This window comes from Zingiber officinale, chromosome 7B (assembly GCF_018446385.1).
Source record: "Zingiber officinale cultivar Zhangliang chromosome 7B, Zo_v1.1, whole genome shotgun sequence".
Lineage (NCBI taxonomy): Eukaryota > Viridiplantae > Streptophyta > Magnoliopsida > Zingiberales > Zingiberaceae > Zingiber > Zingiber officinale.
Window position 1 is genome coordinate 97,869,314 of NC_055999.1, and position 18,409 is coordinate 97,887,722.

The 18,409-nt window shown below is 39.3% G+C and overlaps 1 long non-coding RNA gene across 1 annotated transcript; it reads left to right on the top strand.

Annotated features, from left to right (window-relative positions):
• Positions 1-17,674: 17,674 nt before the first annotated feature.
• Positions 17,675-18,409, top strand: LOC122003961. Its single transcript, XR_006118175.1, has 3 exons — positions 17,675-17,943; positions 18,032-18,112; positions 18,370-18,409. It is a non-coding gene; the product is annotated as an uncharacterized LOC122003961 (long non-coding RNA).

Below are 18,409 nucleotides of genomic sequence, written 5' to 3' on the forward strand. Positions count from 1 at the left end.
ATGACATCATGTCTACTTTTGCATTCATGACTTATTATGAAAAATACAAAAATACCATGTCATGACATTCATACATTATGTAGTTATAGGATATTTTCTTTTGAAAATTATTTCCTTTTGATGTATGCCATAACATTATCATGCATTAGTTTTAATTTCTTGTAATTAAGGATAAATGGCATTTAACAACACTTATTAACAAGTGACATCCTAGGTGGATGTCTAATATCTTTGAAATGCCTAGATAGATATGCATGATCCCTAGAATAGGGCAAAACCAAAATCTTACATCTCACAAGGACTATAAGATGACTTGTATGTGTTTTAGTGCACATTAGATACAAGTGAGATGTTAGGAAGATGAACAAAACTCAAAATGTTGATTTAGTGCATTCTTTTGAGTTTTAGGTTCATCAAAACACATAGTTATGTGTTTTCCCATCATTGGGAAAGCTAATGTACAAGTCATGTGCATTATGCCCAAGGAACATGATGGGATATTGGTTTTGAAAATGTTTTTAAAATGTTTTTGGAAAACCTTGGTGAAGGCTATCTTTTGATAGTAATCACCATTGAATAGTTAGACACAAACTTGAAGAAAACACTAAAGTTTTTGCAAGTTTTCAAGTTTGTGTCAATCTTTGAAAACATGATGTATTTTCATAGAAAACTATTTTTTCTTGATAATATATGCCCTAAACAATGTCTACACGAAATTTCATAATTTTTGGATTTTTGTAGAATTTTCTAGGGGTTTCTGAAGTTGACTGAAATGGAATTTCAGCAACTATCAGAGCTCCGATCAATCCATGGATCGATTGGAGTGCCTGAATCGATCCATGGATCGATTCAGAAGGTAAATCTCGCGAGCAGTAGCTCGCTGGATCGATCAGCCGATCGATCCAGGTAGTCTGAATCGATCAGTGGATCGAGTTCAATCGATTGAAACCCAACTCCAATCGATCCAAGTTGCTGATTTTGGCTGGGAAAGCCTGATTTCGGCACTTTGAACCTATTTTAGTCTAGGTAACCATTCCAAACCCTTAAAATACATTTGTATACATAAAAAGGGTGTTTTCGTGTTGAAAACAAGGATGGAATGGTAAAGGAAGACTTCATTGAAGTTTAGGTTGAGGTTTGTTTCAAATTTTGAACATTTGAACCTCAAAACTTCTAAATCTGGGTTTCCTAAAGGTTTAGGGATTCCAAGTCATTGTTGGTGCAATGACAGAAGTTACCACCATGTCTTTAGGGGGAGGGACTCTTTAAAGACATGAAAATTATTTTTCATGAACCTTGGAAGGTGGTTAACCTTCTGTTGTGAACTTGCTCAAGGTTGAGCATTTAAACTTGAAATGGGGGTAAATGGGGAGTGGATATCCTCATCATTTCAAGTGGCAACTCAAGTGGTTGAAAATGCTCAAGTTTGGGTATTTGTCAACATTGGGGGAGAAGTTAAAGATAATGAAGGGTATGGGACCTTCAATATTGAGTTGATCATAATGAGTGAAATTGTGATCACGATGAGCAACTCTTCAGGGGGAGAGTCTTCAACAAATGGAGTTGTTGAAGTGTGCCCAAAATTGGAGCATAGGTTGATGTGTGTCCAAAGACGGGTTGATGTGTTTTTTTTAGTGGGTTGATGTGTGCCAATAGGGGGAGAATGAAAGGAAGTAAGTTAGGTTTTCATTACCTAGAGGGAGTTTGCCCTCTTAGGGGGATAATGAAAAGCTTAATTTATGGGTTCATTACCTAGTGGCATGAAGGAGGCTATAGGATTAGCCTAACTTACATGTGGGATTGTAAGTGTTATTGTGGTATTGTCAAACATCAAAAAGGGGGAGATTGTTGGTGCAATATCCCTCAGGTCAAGGGTGACCTGGTTAACCAAGCTGAGTCTTGGTTAGGGTTTAGATGTTTGACAATAAGATATTGATCGAAGAAGAGTCAAGTAGGTCAAGGTTGACCGGATACTTGACTGGGAAGTCCTAACTGGCATGTTAGGCAGAAGAAAGTCCTAGTGAGTGAAGCTAGGCAGAAGGAAATCCTGGTGAGTGAAGCCAGGTGAAAGTCCTAGTGAGTGAAGCTAGGCAGAAGGAAATCCTGGTGAGTGAAGCCAGGTGAAAGTCCTAGTGAGTGAAGCTAGGCAGAATGAAATCCTAGTGAGTGAAGCCAGGTGAAAGTCCTAGTGAGTGAAGCTAGGCAGAAGGAAATCCTGGTGAGTGAAGCTAGGTGAAAGTCCTAGTGAGTGAAGCTAGGCAGATGGAAAACCCTAGTGAGTGAAGCTAGGTGAAAGTCCTGGTGAGTGAAGCCAGGCAAGGAAGGAAATCCAGATGGATCAAGGATGATCGGACATCTGGTGTTGGGAAGTCCAAGTAGGTCAAAGGCATTGACTGGATACTTGGCAAGGAAGGAAGTCCAGATGGGTCAAGGTTGACGGACATCAGGTGGAAGTCCAAGTAGGTCAATGGAGTGACCGGATACTTGCACGACGAGTAAAAGTCCAAGTGGGTCAAAGGGTTTGACCGGACACTTGGTGGGGAGTCTGGCAGGTCAAGGGAGTGACGGATGCGAGGCATGATGTACCAACAGTCAAGGTTGACCGGATGTTGGTTAGGGAGGTTTGGGACTTGGTTTTGGGCAAAAACCAAGTCGGATCGATCCGTGGATCGATTCAGTGGATCGATCGGTGGATCGATCCAGTTCCCAATCGATCTCACGGATCGATCCGTGGATCGATCGAGGTCCCGATCGATCGCCCGATCGATCGGAGGCTCATAGCTTGGATCGATCCGTGGATCGATCCAGCGCTTATCGCAGGCGCTCCGGATCGATCCGTGGATCGATCCAAAGCCTCCCGATCGATTCGGAACATTTGAATCGATCGGGATCCGAGCGTTGGCGTGCGAGCGTGGTCTTCGGCATCTCTTCACGAGCTCTTCTCAGATTCATTCCAGCTCCTCCACAGCTCTCTACAAGCACGTGATCGCCAGTTCTTGAAGGTTCTTGGAAGCTTTCCAAGTCAAGAGGCGGATCTATTGCAAGAGGAAGAAGTTAGGGTTAGGGTTTTTCACTGCATTTCTTGTAAGCTTTTACTTAATCTTTACTACCCTTTCTTCTTCTTGTACTGAGAGTCTTGTAGGGCTTCTCCGCCCTCGTTAGTTACCGAAAAGGAGTGTTTCATAGTGGAGGGTGCGTGCGTGGTGTGGATCCTTGGACTAGTCACCTCTTGTGAGGTGGATACCAAGTAAACCAACCGTGTTAGCGTTGTGTGATTTGTTTCTGTATTTTCCGCTGCACATCCAAGAAGAAACAAGCAACGCCAAGCAACGAAGCGCACCGAGCGAACGCGTCGAGTTATTCACCCCCCCCTCTAGCTACTTTTGGTCCTAACAAATAGGTCTCGGGTTTAATTCCCGCTTAGGCTATTTTATGCTTTTATTTTAATTTTGCTACTTCTGCTACTCCAAAAATTTTATAAAAATATTCTAAAATTTCAGAAAATTAATAGAATATTTCTAAAATTAATTTGAGAATTTTCGGGCAACAACCACAAGAGGTGGCCGACCCTAGCATGAAGAGAAGCAAGGGCCGACCCTTTGGAGAAGACTAGAGAGAAGAGAGAAAAGAATAACATCCCCATGAGGCCTCTCCTCCCCTTCTTTTATAATACTTGCCCAAGACAAATAAGGAAAGATTTTTACAAAAAATTAAAATTTTTCTCTTATTTTTCCTTTCCTCCTTTTTAATTCCTTTTTTTTATCCTCTTAATTGATTGGCCGGCCCCTTGCTTAGACACCAAGCAAGGGTGGCCGACCCTTAAAAGAAGAAAAAACTTTTGTAAAAAATTTTATAAGCAAAGAAGGAAAGTTCTTATAAAATTTTACAAGCTCTCTTTTAATTTTCTATTGTGGATGTTAAAAAAGGAAAATTTTAAAAATTAAAACCAAGTTTTAAAATTTAAAACTTCTCTTCTAAAATTTCCTTTTTTAACATGGTTACAAAAAAGGAAAATTTTAAATTTAAAACTCTCTTTTAAAAACCATGTAGATGGTTAAAAAAAGAAAGTTTCAAAACTTTTAAAATTTTCTTTTAAACCATGTGGCCTAATTCAAATAAAAAAAGTTTTATAATTTTAAAATCTCTCTTTTAAAACTTATAAATATCTACAAAGAAAAGATTTTAAAAATTCAAAGCATCCCTCCTATTTTGAATTATGGTGGTCGGCCCCTTCTTGCTTGGGCACCAAGCAAAGGGTCGGCCCCTTTGAGAAGATAGTGGTCGGCCCTTGGCTTGATCACCAAGCCTTGGGCCGGCCCCCTCTTGGACACCAAGATGGGATTTTCATGGGTGGATATGAGGCATTAATGAGGCTACGACAGGGACCTAGAGGCAAAGCTGGTTTTGACCTCTCGACAAGCTCGAGTATCCCATGTTCGTCCCGAACACACAACTCAAGTTCATTAACAATAACTCATTCCACTAGAGAGTTATTATTGCACTACCGCACCAATCCCAAATTACATTATGGGCTCCTTATTATGAGTGTGTTAATCTCCCTATGTTTAAGATATCGAATGTTCATTAATTTAATGAGTTACTGACAACTCATTTAATTAACATCTAGTCCAAGAGTAGTATACTCAACGTTATCGTCATGTCGGACTAAGTCCACCTGCAGGGTTTAACATGACAATCCTTATGAGCTCCTCTTGGGAACATTCTCAACCTAGATAACTAGGACACAGTTTCCTTCTATAATCAACAACACACACTATAAGTAATATCATTTCCCAACTTATCGAGCCTATTGATTTATCGACCTAAATCTCACCCTTTGATAAGTCAAAGAAATAAATATTAAATATATGTGCTTGTTATTATATTAGGATTAAGAGCACACACTTCCATAATAACTAAGGTCTTATTCTTTTATTAAGTCAGTATAAAAAGAACTAACCTTAAATGGTCCTACTCAATACACTTAGAGTGTACTAGTGTAATTTATTAGTCAAGATAAACTAATACCTAATTACACTACGACTATTCCAACGATTTATTCTTTTCCATCTTAGTCGTGAGCTACTATTTATAATTTATAAGGAATTGATAACATGATCTTCTGTGTGTGACACCACACACCATGTTATCTACAATATAAATTAATTGAACAACTACACTTAGCATATAAATGTAGGTATTTGACCATTGTGATTCTTTATTTCTAAATAAATATTTATACAAAAGCTAGGCTTTTAGTATACACTCTAACAATCTCCCACTTATACTAAAAGACTATGCTGCCAAATATCCTGTCATACATCTAATTCTCAAACCTTCAACATGTCCATCAAAAGCTCTTGCCTTAAGGGCCTTAGTGAAAAGATCTTCCAAGTTATCACTTGATGCAATCTAGGCGGCAACAACTTCTCCTCGTTATACGATTTCTCGTATTGGGTGGTACTTGCACTCTATTGTGTTTACTTGCTTTATGAACTTATGATTTCTTCAAGTTTGCTACTGCACCACTATTATTATAATAAATTATAATAATTTTTTGGCAAACCAGAAATCATGTCTAAGTCCATTATAAAGTATCTGAGCCATTATAAATTATAATAATTATTCAGCTTCTATGGTGGAGTCCGAAAAACATCTATGTTTGACACTCCTCCATTGTTATGGCTTCACTTTCTAAAGTAAACACAAAATTCCAAGGTTGACCTACTATTGTCTCTATCTGATTGGAAGTCGGAATCCGTGTAACCTACATGGATCTAATCATCTGCCTTATAAACTAGCATATAATCTCTAGTCCCTCTAAGGTACTTCAATATATGTTTTACAGTAGTTCAATATCCCCGTCCTGGATTACTTTGATATCTGCTCACCATGCCCACGGCAAAGCAAATATCTGGTCTCGTGCATAGCATACATTAGGCTTTTGATAGCTGAAGCGTAAGGAACTGCCTTCATATCCTCTATCTCCTTTAATGTCTTCGGAGACATCTCTTTAGATAAAGCTACTCCATACCTAAAAGGTAGAAAACCTTTCTTGGAGTCTTGCATGCTAAAACAAGCAAGGATTGTATCGATATATGAAGCTTGAGATAAGCATAATATTCTTTTCTTGCGATCCCTTATTACTTTGATCCCAAGAATATGTGCATTCTCCCAAGTCTTTTATATCGAATTTGTTTGGACAACCATATCCTTACTTCTGACAACACTTTGATATTGTTTCCAAAACTACCAACAATGTTATCTACGTATAGTACAAGAAATATCACCACGTTTCCATCAAACTTCTTGTATACACAAAACTCATCCGGTTATTAAATAAATACATAGGTCTAGATTACTTTATTAAATCGAATGTTCCAAGACCTTGAAGCTTTGCTTCAGTCCATAGACTAATTGAGCTTGCACACAAGATGCTCTTTGCCCTTTGCAATGAACCCTTCTGGTTGCTTTATATGGATATTTTTTTCAAGAGTTCCATTAAGGAAAGTTGTCTTGACATCCACTTGCCAAATCTCATAGTCCATATGAGCAGCAATAGATCAAAGAATCCGGATAGACTTAAGCATGGCTACCGGTGAAAAAGTTTCCTTTTTCAACAAGCCTTGCTTTGAAAGTTTTCACCTTCCCGTCTATCCCTCTTTTCCTATTGTAGACCTATTTACACCCAATGGCTTTTACACCATCTGGTGGTTCTACAAACTCCAAGACTTTATTAGAATACATAGATTCTATTCTGTATTCATTGCGCTTTGCCAAGATATTGCATCTTTATCTTGGAGTGTTTCGTTATATGTTCAGGGATCAGGTTCATGTTTACCAAGGATCTAGTCCAAAGACTTTCCCAAAACATGAATTTTTCAGGTTGCCTAACAACCCTCCCACTATGACGAAGCACTTTCTGTAATTGTATATCATTTGTGATACGTGTTGCAGTTTCTTGTGAAATTTCATCTTGTACAATTGGTACTAGATTAAACGTGTCTTCTCTAATTTCCTTAAGAATAATTTTACTCATGGGCTTGTGGTTCATAACATAGTCCTCTTTTAAACTCGGACATTGGTGCTTACAATGACCTTCTGATTTTTAGGACTATAAACCTCCTTTCGTTTCTCTAGGATACCCCACAAACAAGTGAACTCCTGTCAAACTTATTAGTGTCTCTCATATGCTAGACTACCCCAAATCCAAATATTCTTCAGACTAGGCTTACGCCCATTCTGCAATTCTATAGGACTAGAGAGTTTTGACTTAGAAGGTACTACGTTCACTTCCGTTTCTAGTGTATATCCTCAAAATAAATTTTAGTAATTCTGAATAATTCATCATTGATCTAACTATTTCCATAAGAGTCTTATTCCTTCGTTCTACTACACCATTCTGTTGGGGTGTACCAGGTGCAGTCAGTTGGGATTGAATCCCGACTTCTGATAAGCGACTCCTAAACTCTCCTAAGAGGTACTCGTCACTACGATCTCACCGTAGTGTCTTGATACTTTTACTTTGACGTTTCTCCGCATCAGCCTCGTACTTTTTGAACTAATCAAAGCACTTAGACTTGCAGTGCATCAAGTAAATGTATCTATATCTCGAATAGTCATATATAAAAGAGACAAAATATTCGAAACAACCTCTTTCCTGGATAGTTAAAGGTCTACATGAACCAATTCCAACATATCTTTGGCTCCAAACCCCTTAGACTTAAAAGCTTCTTGGTTATTTTTCCTTCCAAGTAAGACTCGCAGGTTGGAAAGATTTCCTCTACCAATGAACCCAAGAGTTCATCGGTTATTATCCTTTGAATCCTACTTAAGTTAATATAACCTAGCCTTAGACTGCCAAAGATGTGATTGGTTCATTTCCGAAGGTTGCTTTATCTTATTAAAGCTAGAAGATGTGTTATTAATTTCCATTTATTACATTGTGGGAGTTATTGGATTATAAATTGTTAACCAACGTACCAGAATAAATATCTTTCCTATTTTCTTGATAACAACTTTGTTATCAAAATAGACACAATATCTATTCTTTAATAGTTTAGAAACTGAAATCAGGTCCTTTCTAAACTTAGTACGTAAAGACAATTTCTGAAAATTCATATTTTATTCCTATCGGAGGATAAACATCTCCCACTGCAACAGCTGCTACTTTGCAGTAGTGCCCATGTAGACGGTGATTTCCCCTTCATATAGTTGTCGGGTTTCCTGGAACCCCTGCAATGAATTGCAGACATGATTAGTAGCTCCTGTATCTACACACCAGGTACTGGTAGATAACACCACTAAACATGTATTAACTAATGAATAAAATACACCTATATTATTCTCAGTTCTAAGAGGACAGCCTACCTTAATGTCCAAGTCTTATTTCCAATCATTATAATTGGGACTACTAAGTTTATTCTATAGTATAACAACTAGGGGATTGACAAACATCCTAAGAATCACAAAAATATTTGGTCAAGACCAACTCCTTAAAATCCCCGTGAATTTTGTATGCCACGTTTAGTGTGGACGTATACAAATTCAAACTATAAGAGGAGATTTTATCCATTAATTTTATTATCTCGTCAACTTAACTTTATGACAAATAAAATTAATAGTTGGTCTATCTTTGATCAAATATTTAGTCAAAACTTTGAATTTAAAATAATATTGATTCCTCAAACAATATTATATAAATTCACCAACACCTTAAACATCGGGAATAATGCATGCCACGATAGTGTGGACGTATACAGATTCAAACATTTGCAAGAGGAGGGTTTTACCCATTAATTATCTTGTCAATAAATCTTTATGACAAATAAAATTACCTCAAACACCGTGAATTTTGTATGTCACGATAGTGTGGACGTATACAAAACCAAACATTTGTAAGAGGGGTTTTCCCATTAATTTTATTTTCTTGCCAACTTGACAAATAAAATTACCTCATACACCGTGAATTTTGTATGCCACGATAGTGTGGACGTATACAAAATCTCAACATTTGTAAGAGGGGGGTTTTAATTTTATTATCTTGTCAACCTATCTATATGACAAATTAATAGTTGGTTTTTCTTTAGTCACACAAATAATAGCAGTGACTCTGATGGGAAGGATACTATTAAATGTGCCTAAGTGTATACCATTACTTGATACTTAGTCCATTAAATAAGATTGTGCCACTTCCGATGGGGAAGATCACACGCTCCTAATTAATTTACTATAACCATCCATAAAGGAGGTTTGATCTAGTGATCCGCAAACAAACTCATCCAATATAGAGGAAGGTACTTAGAGCCAATGCGCAAGTTTGTTTGCATCACTTACAAACCAATAATGGAAACCGTGGAATTTATTTTTAAAAATCCCACTCCCACTTAGTTATTTAAGGTGAGGAATTTTAACCTATGCAAGCATACATCACATGCACACACACATATCACAGTAAATAAAAGTAATAAATTTGGAAATTAATTTTCCAACTATTATGACATTTTCCATCACTGTTCTCCGTGTGCTCCAACCCTAGCTGCTGCCATCTTTAGCCATCGTCATCGAGTCCAGTCGTCGCATCTATCTTGCTTCTTATTCTGCTGCGCCTCTGGTCCTCAAAAAGCACCACGCCTCGCAAGCATCCGATCCACGATAAAATTAGAATTTTACATATATTGATCCTATATTCCACGAAGGAATGTACATGTAATCTAGATCGAAAATAAAATTCTAAAATCCTAGGGCTAATACAGCTCCTGCTGTATTAGTTACATACAATCATGCACACACACAAATAATGCCCTTGACATGTCCAATGGTCCAATCACACACAACATCTATAAGTCATAATAGTTGGAGCCTGCAACCAAAGAGTTAGCATATCCTACTATTATCCTGCCTAAATTATGTATGACATGTGCATAATTAAATTGAAAACCAAACACACAGAGGCAAACCCTAACTCTGATACCAATTGTTGGTTGGTCCTAGGAAGATCGTACCGGTTCCACTGTACAAAAATTTTATACAAGTGTCGAACCTTTCCTAAACAACCTATTGTGTTCTTTAGAAATTAAATTAGGAATAGCAAATGGAACTTAACATTATTGATTCCAAATTTAATTTATCTGTTCTTAATGGTTTAGACTTGGATCGCAAGCGGAACTTAACACTATTGATCCAAATCAACCTATGTTACAAATTCAATTAAATATCTATTTCGGAAATTGGCTCCCAGGGCAAACATGGCAAGGCACATGACCTTCTTGGGTATGGGAGCATCCACCACTACCTCAACAAAGCCTTTTAACGAAATTAAATATTTAATTTCCTAAAATAACATTAGGTTTAACCAAAAGGAACAATCGAATCACAAATTCAAAAAAAAAAAAAAACACAAACTCCAATCACAAATTCGAAAAACTAGAATCTAATGTCTCTTGTGTTTGGAATTCATACAAAGAAAAACTAGTATGATGCGGAAAGTAATTACTAGTTATACCTTTCTTTGTATGCTAATAACCTCGAGATCTTCTACCGTATTGCTCGCCTCCTCTTGGACGTCGTGTGGGCGACGAACCTCCAAGATGAACACCACCCAAAAGCTTCACCTCCTTCTCTAAGTTTCGGCCACAACCACCAAGGAACAAAAGAGAGCAAGGGGAAAAGAAAGTGGAGAAATCCGGCCACAAGAGAGAACACAAGCAATAGAATAAGAATAGATGCAATCTCTACTTCTCTTCTTCTCCTTCTCTTTGTATCCGGCCACAAGAAAACAACCACAAGAGGTGGTCGGCCCTAGCATGAAGAAAAGCAAGGGCCAGCACTTTGGAGAAGACTAGAGAGAAGAGAGAGAAGAATAGTATCCCTATAAGGCCTCTCCTCCCCCTTCTTTTATAACACTTGCCCAAGGCAAATAAGGAAAGATTTTTACAAAAAATTAAAATCTTCCTCTTATTTTTCCTTTCCTCCTTTTTAATTCCTTTTTTTTCCTCTTAATTGATTGGCCGACCCCTTGCTTGGACACCAACCAAGGGTGGCCGGCCCTTAAAAGAAGAAAAAACTTTTGTAAAAAATTTTATAAGTAAAGAAGGAAAGTTCTTATAAAATTTTACAAGCTCTCTTTTAATTTCCTATTGTGGATGTTAAAAAAGGAAAATTTTAAAAATTAATACCAAGTTTTAAAATTTAAAACTTCTCTTCTAAAATTTCCTTTTTTTTTAACATGGTTAAAAAAAAAGGAAAGTTTTAAATTTAAAACTCTCTTTTTAAAAATCATGTGGATGGTTAAAAAAGGAAAGTCTCAAAAATTTTAAAACTTTCTTTTAAACCATGTGGCTTAATTCAAATAAGGAAAGTTTTATAATTTTAAAATCTCGCTTTTAAAACTTGTAAATATCTACAAAGAGAAGATTTTAAAAATTCAAAACACCCCTCCTATTTTTAATTATGGTGGCAGGCCCCTTCTTGCGTGGGTACCAAGCAAAGGGCCGGCCCCTTTGAGAAGATAGTGGTCGACCCTTGGCTTGGTCACCAAGCCTTGGGCTGGCCCCCTCTTGGAAACCAAGATGGGTTTTTCATGGATGGATATGAGGCATTAATGAGGCTACGACAGAGACCTAGAGGAGAAATTGGTTTTGGCCTCCCGACGAGCTCGAGTATCCCGTGTTCGCCCCGAACACACAACTCAAGTTCATCAACAATAACTCATTCTACTATAGAGTTATTATTGCACTACTGCACCAATCCCAAATTACATTGTAGGCTCCTTCTTATTATGAGTGTATTAATCTCCCTGTGTTTAAGATATCGAATGTCCATTAATTTAATGAATTACTGACAACTCATTTAATTAACATCTAGTCCAAGAGAAGTACCACTCAACCTTATCGTCATGTCGGACTAAGTCCACCTGCAGGGTTTAACATGACAATCCTTATGAGCTCCTCTTGGGAACATTCTCAACCTAGATAACTAGGACACAGTTTCCTTCTATAATCAACAACACACACTATAAGTAATATCATTTCCCAACTTATCGGGTCTATTGATTTATCGACCTAAATCTCACCCTTTGATAAGTCAAAAAAATAAATACTAAATATATGTGCTTGTTATTATATTAGGATTAAGAGCACACACTTCCATAATAACTAAGGTCTCGTTCTTTTATTAAGTCAGTATAAAAAGAACTTACCTTAAATGGTCCTACTCAATACACTTAGAGTGTACTAATGTAATTTATTATTCAAGATAAACTAATACCTATTTACACTACGACTATTCCAACGGTTTGTTCCTTTCCATCTTAGTCGTGAGCTACTATTTATAATTTATAAGGAATTGAAAGCATGATCTTCTGTGTGTGACACCACACACCATGTTATCTACAATATAAATTAATTGAATAACTACACTTAACATATAAATGTAGATATTTGACCATTGTGATTCTTTATTTCTAAATAAATATTTATACAAAAGCTAGGCTTTTAGTATACACTCTAACAACTTACATGTATTAATGCTCTATATTTAACATAGGTTACTTACATCTTCCACTTGCTCATAAGGGCATTCAACTCATGTGACCTATCATATCACCATCCTAGGCTTCCATGAAAGGTTGAACGTCATGCGACTTGCGAGCACACCGACATACAAAACTACTCATTGCACTTGTTAGGATGATTGAGCGATCATCATTGTATTCTATGATATAAAATTTCATTGTACTTTAGATCCAAGACTTAATACATCCATCAAACTACTTTCCTCATCGAAAGTAACCCCCAGATGACGCTCGATTTTATATTCACTAATATGTTTTAATCTCTACATAGATAAATATAAAAGATTAGTAGGTAAATATTATATGATGATGTATTGTCAATTAGTCTTTCTTTTTCTAAACTTGAATCTAAATATTAAGGAAGAGAATTCTATATTAACATATGAAATTAAGAAATTCAATTTATATATATATATATATATATATATAATTTATGCACAATATATATTCCAAGATATCTTGATATGTATAGTCTTTAACGCCCATGAAATATATATACGGCCTGTGTTTCCTACTGTCCTTTGTTTGATCTCATAATAAATTTGTCATCGATACTCCATGCAAAACACTAAAACGCCCTCTCTATCCGCATGGCCTCCTTATCCATACCATATCATAAGTCATGCTCTCAAATTTAGTCGAAGGTGTGAGTCTAATGTCCCCATTTGAAAACACTGTTCTTACTAAGTAGGGCTAAGCCTGATGTAAATATAAAAAAAAAATATCTTATGGTCAATTATATTTAAGTTATAACTTATCTTGCGCCTAAAAAAGAAAATATCTATGGTATGCATATGGATGGCATACCAATCATGAATGGCAACAAAGTCAACGTTTGTTTCTTATCTGACCCTACCACAAGAAGATACAAATTAATTCTCCTATATACTTGTTAAGAAAGAGACGAAGAAAGGGACACCATTGAAGGTTGTTGGCATATAATCGAATAGGATAGTACACCTAAAGTTCACAGCACATAAGAAGAAATAAGAAGTATAGGATAAATAGGAACTTCACTTATGAAAGGAAACTTTACACCGATATACTTTCTACATGCCTCTACGACCCTTTATATAGCATCATAAATGATAAAAGCACGAATCACGAGATCCATAAAAATAGGATCTAGATCCATAAAAATAGGTAGACCGAGTAATAACTAATTATCAAGAAAATTAAAAAAAATAAAAATAAAAAACTAATGACGTGGAGGGATTATTTTCTCACATTACTCCCCCTAATCCTGACATGATTCTAAGTCACGGAGCCGAGTAGTTGTCGCATGACACCATGGGCAGTCCATCTTTGTTCTCCGGTATTAACTAACTCAACCACAATTTGTCCACCTTTGGCACCACGGGCAGTCCATCTGTCTTCACCATGAACAAGTCCATCTGTTTGCGTTATCCATGACTCCGCTTCTTTGGCCCTGTGCCAAAGTCTATTTGCACACCAAGTGCTCGGCCCACAACTCGATCTCTTCGACACCACGAACAAGTCTCGTCTGTTAGTTCTCTTGGCAACACGAGCAAGTCCATCTGCTCGCATAACGGACAAGTCCATCTGTCCGCCTTTGCTGCTTGGCATATGTTGCATACTTGTCACACCCGCTTCGCTACCAAGTTCACCTCCTGCAAACTTGGGCTTGGAATGTGTCCAGCGCACTGTCAATCCTCTGCTTGGTATGACTTGCGCCCATGCCACACTTGCTGGTTTGCCAAGTCTTTTTCCTGTAAGACTTGGGCTTGGGCAGCCCAGCGTTGCCACCTCGCTTGGCATGCCTTGTGTGCATGCCCGACTCGGATGTATGCCAAGTCTGCCTCCTGCAGACTTGCACATGGACAGAGCCCCGCGCACTATCGGTTCGCTGCTTTGCATGTGCCCTAGCCAGGTTGGGTTTTCTAGCCTTGCTAGGAGACAGGTTTGCTTGAATGTCTTCAAGGTTATCTTGTACAAACGATTTTGTGTTCGCTTTACCAGCATCAAGAGCTTCCCGCTCCTATCAATCACCTTCATGATATCTTTTTCCATGTGCACCTCGTTCCCAGTTTCTGTCAATTGACCGAGACTTATGATATTACTACAAAGTTTCGGAATGTAGTATACCTCATGGAGAGCTTTTCGATCGCCATTCTTGCATTCGAACACAACTGTCCCCTTGCCCATGATCTCAATGGTTGATCCATCGCCAAACCTCACCCTCCTGGTGATGGTTTCATCTAGTTCTTGAAACTTCTCGCGATGGGCAGTCATGTGGTTGCTGGCACCGTTGTCAAGGTACCAGACGTCTTTATCTCTTTTATTAATGCCGCGGTACATCTCCGGTAGCAACCTATCTTCACTGAGCAGAATGGTATCCTGCCGCTCATGCCCAGTGTTAGACTCCTCGTGGGACACGGTCATCATCAGTGCTGGCTCTTCATCGGTGGCGCAAGTGAGGTGAGCCTCATCATCACGACGCTTGTTGTAGCATTCGGACGCTTGTTTGGTAATTGGAATGTAGTATACCTCATGGAGAGCTTTCCGATCGCCATTCTTGCATTCGAACACAACTGTCCCCTTGCCCATGATCTCAATGGTTGATCCATCGCCAAACCTCACCCTCCCGGTGATGGTTTCATCTAGTTCTTGAAACTTCTCGCGATGTCCAGTCATGTGGTTGCTGGCACCGTTGTAAAGGTACCAGACGTCTTTATCTCCTTTATTAATGTCGCGGTACATCTCCTGTAGCAACCTATCTTCACTGAGCAGAATGGTATCCTGCCGCTTACGCCCAGTGTCAGACTCCTCGTGGGGCACGGTCATCATCAGTGCTGGTTCTTCATCGGTGGCGCAAGTGAGGTGAGCCTCATCATCACGACGCTTGTTGTAGCATTCGGACGCATAATGTCCCATTTTCTCACAATTGAAGCACTTTATACGCCTCTTGTCACGAGTGCCTCTGCCTGCTAGTGCCTCCTGCACTGTCTTGGCTCGGCGTACCACGGCCACGACCGCGCCCTCGCCCACGCCCACGCCCACGCCATTTGCTACGACTAGGGTTGCTGGACCCACGCCCCTTGCCTCCTGACGAAGTGTCCACGTTGCCCCCCTTCTGTCGCATTTGTCATTCGGCATGAGTAAGTAGGAGCTCACCTTCAGTGCTGTTGGTGTTGCCGCGTAGACGTAGTGTTCGTTCTTCGTACGCTTTCAGTCGCCCAATAGTCTCCTCAAATGGTATCGTCTCAAGATCGTGAAACTGCTCAATGCCGGCAACAATAGGGAAAAACTTATCAGGGACAGAATCAAGTAACTTCTTTACCAAAGATGAATCTTCAAGCATGGCACCAAGAGCGGAGAACTTACTGCTCATAGCGCTGGGTTTGCCAGCAAACTCATCAATCGTGTCGGTCTCCTTCATCCGGAGGGCGTCAAACTCGCTCTTCAATGTTTGTACGCGTGCCTTCTTCACCCGATCACTACCAAGGTACCTCGTCTTGAGGTTGTCCCAGACTTCCTTCGCCGTCTTCTTGTTAGAATCTGGAGAAGGATGTCTTCGTGGATACATTGCAAGATGTATGCACACGCCTTTTTGTCCTTCTTTATATCTACTTGGGCTCCTTCCGCTGGCTCCACCGCCTCCCAGACTACCTGAACATCAAGAATCGCCTCTGTCTTTATTGCCCACACAGTATAATTGTGAGGGCTTAGCATCGAATAGGGAAATGACACTCTGCCGTTCTCCTTCGCAGTAACTTGTGGGATGCCAGACATTTTTGTGGAATCGTAGATTCTTGGGTGTTCTATACTGTCAAGGCTCTGATACCAAATGTTGGCCTAGAATCGGATAGGATAGCACACCCAAAGTACACAGCACACAAGAAGAAACAAGAAGAATATGACAAATAGGAACTTCACTTATGCAAGGAAACCTTACACCGAGATACCTTCTACATGCCTCTACGACCCTTTATATAGCATCACAAATGATAAGAGCACGAATCACGAGATCCATAAAAATAGGATCTAGATGAGATCCGTAAAAATAGGATCTAGATCCATAAAAATAGGTAGACTGAGTAATAACTAATTATCAAGAAAATAAAAATAATAAAAATAAAAAACTAATGACGTAGAGGTATTATTTTTTCATAAAGGTAATTCCATCAGTGGCGAGGCCATTAAGCATGCATCCCATGAGCAACAAAGACACCTTTTTCAAGTTTGCTTGACTTTGACGAAGATAAAGGCGAAGGTGAGGAGACCTTGACTCGTGTCACATACGCACACATAAAAATCATAAAAATCTTAAGAATCGGCATCTTAATCTCTCTCTCTCTCTCTCTCTCTCTCTCTCTCTCTCTCTATATATATATATATATATATATATATATATATATATATATAATTAATCGGTGAAGCATGAATACCTATATAACAAAAGTGTCCTGTATTTTTATAATCATCAAATTAAAGAGGTATTCTTTTGTATGGAAATTGTAAAATACCGAAAATAGGCGAATATTAATAAGGGAATTTTCCGGAATTTTTGGAAATTTTTCGGGAATTTTTCGGGAATTTTTCGGAGCTCATATGGATGAGTTTGCAGGGATAAAAACGGGGTCCGGGAAAGCCTGTTTAGGCTACCCTGTTTTAACGAGGAAAAGTTTATTTATTTATTTATTTTTCCTTTATTTTTCATTTTCCCTTGTTTTTTCTCCCGCGCGCTCCCCTCTTTCTCCCCTTGCCGAACCCGACGCCGTGCCCTAACCTCCTCGCGGCCGTTCCTTCTTCCTCACCCTCTGCCCCTCACGGCGACAGCATCCTCTGCCCTAGCCGACGCCACCACCGGTCGATTCCCTTCCTCGGCTTCCCTCCCTCTCGGCGTCGAACACCTCTTCAATTGCTCTTTCCCGAGCCGCACTAGGCGCCGCCACCGCCTGAGGCGAACGGAGCAGCGCCGATCCACCGTCGGCGCGCCTGTGCCCTAGCACCGACCGTGACTTCTTCGGCTTGAGCGCCACCCGGGAGTCTCCTTCCAGAACAACGCCGGTGTGGCGTTGTCTTCCCCGTGCCCTAGCGCCGGCAACCATCTTCCCTCTGCTCTAGTTCCGACTCAGGGTCGCCGGTGCAAACCTTCGACCAAGGGCCGAGCCGTGCCCTAGATCTGTCCTTGTGTACCACTGCCGACCGCCGGATCGGGCTGTTCCAGCCTCTCCACGCCGAGCCCTAGTTTCCCGGCGCCACTCCGATCGTCCTCTGCCCTAGCACTGGTCTGCCAGCCGTCCAGTGCCAGCCGCCAGCTTGTTATCGACTTGAGTCTCTGGTATTAAGGTTTCCAGCAGCAGCTTCGTCGGGTTCTTGGTCATCGCAGGCGATTAGAGGAAGAGGTAAGGTGCTCAGGTTGTTCTGGGAATTTGGTTGTTGTTTGGATGTCGATTTCTTGAGCTTCATTTTGATCTAGACAGTGCATTGCAGGGCGTTTCTTGATTTCCAATAGCTACCTCTGTTCCGACAGCAAGTTGTCTTTGCTATGGATTTGTTGGGCTGTGGATTAAGGTATGAAGTAGGGAAATTGATTCATGTTGTTGATGAATTAGGTATGTATTGAATTAGGGCTAAATCAAGTAAGATACTATGATTGGTTATTTTATTGCAAGCCCTAATTCGAATGAATTAATTAGAATTGATTGAGGAGTTAAATGATCCAATTAGGGTTTATAATTGGATTTGGATTTATGTTAGTTTCTCGAGGATTTGATTTAGCTAATTAATTGGTATTTAAATTAGCTAAATCTGTATACTATGTACTACAGGACTGTGACGCGAGATGAGCAACTCGACGTTGGATTTGGA